The following is a 1,629-nucleotide window of genomic DNA, read 5'->3' on the forward strand; positions in this document are numbered from 1 at the left end:
TTCATCAATGTTCTATCTTGGACAATCTCCAGAAAAAATAAATAAAAAAAAATAACATAAAAATTATAACAATGACAGAGAAACTCTTGTTTTTTCTCTTTTTTGTGGTAAGGTAATGAAAGCAACAAATTCCTGCATACTATTGGTTGGGCTGCAATTTACCTTCCTAAAAAGGAGGGAGGTCTTCAGTTAACAAGGATTTAGGAGGTCAACATGGCAAGAATCATCAAATTGGTGAGGAAAATTCTTGTTTCTTTCGACTTTGAATCTTATTAGAACTCGATCCCCCAAGGTCCCTTGACATGATATTGTATGGTTTATAAGAACACATTCCTCGTCATAGCTTCAAAGTGTGGAGAATACCTACTCAATCTCTCCCAATGCACTCGTTCCTCTAGCAAAAGGAGATCTCCCCTTCTGAGGATTTTCGTCACTTATTATTTTCTTAGCTTCTCTCCTCTTTAGCTATGGACAGACATGAGAGGTAGATGATGTAGGCGGACTCCGGACTTTGAGGATGGTTGGGTGTAGAAAATCTTTAATAGCAATCTTGTCTGGATTCAATGGGGAAGATGGTTTTTGGAGCTATTATCCACCATGTTTAGATGGAAAGGAATTTGAAAATGTCGACCAAGAGATCTAGAACTTCAGTAGATCTGGGAAAGGCACGTTTGACCTCAACGTGGGGCCATGCATCATATGCATAGACATAGACTCCTAGAAATAGGCATCTTGTTCACTCTGTGAATAGGAATACATCCTGAGGTTGTTGATTAATTGTATCCATTACCTTTTCTTTTCTCAAACCCCTGATAAAGAGGTGTGGTGAGTACTCCTTTGTGCTACTTGAATGTAAATCTAGGAAGAAAGAACGCTAACTGCTTGCACATGTCTATGCCTAAACATAACAGGTGTGAAAAGACTGCTGCTCACATGTTGAAGATGTTTGTTTGAGATTTAAAATGTAACCGCAAGCGTACGGATCAATGTAGCTACGGGTCGAACACAGGAAGAGTAGCCACTTTATTTTTTTATTTCTTTTAATAATGCGAAAGTGAACCGATTAATGGTTGTGATTTAATTCTAATTACCGTCCTAAACATATGTATCTAAAATAACATCCTAACCATTCGTCATCTAAGAATTTAAAGACGCAAGCCACACAATTAAAATTAAATAAATAAATAACTGAAAATAAACAACCCACGCAATTAAAAATAAATAAATAAATAAAGGAAAAAAATGCTGAAATAAAAATAAAGTAAAAGAAAGGGGATAAAGCTAGAGAGAGACTCACAAGTAGGTTTCTTTACTTAGCCCGAGGGATGCATCGTAATATGAACTTCCCTACTTGACCAGAGAGTCACTCTTACAAGGGTTACTCTATTTGGCTTTAGGGAAAGGGAAACAATTAAAATAAAAGCAATAAATTGATGGTTTCATGGCTAGGAGGGGCAAAGCCAACACATACACTAGCCATGAACCTTGGGGGAAAATGATAGCAATAATGTAACGACTGAAAATAAAAATCCTAAATTAAGAAAGAAAGGGTAGTTAGAAGAGGGAATGAGAGGGGGGAGAGAAGACTACTGAAGGAACCTACTTACTTGAATCAATGCTTGAACTTGA

Source organism: Macadamia integrifolia, chromosome 13 (genome assembly GCF_013358625.1).
Source record: "Macadamia integrifolia cultivar HAES 741 chromosome 13, SCU_Mint_v3, whole genome shotgun sequence".
Lineage (NCBI taxonomy): Eukaryota > Viridiplantae > Streptophyta > Magnoliopsida > Proteales > Proteaceae > Macadamia > Macadamia integrifolia.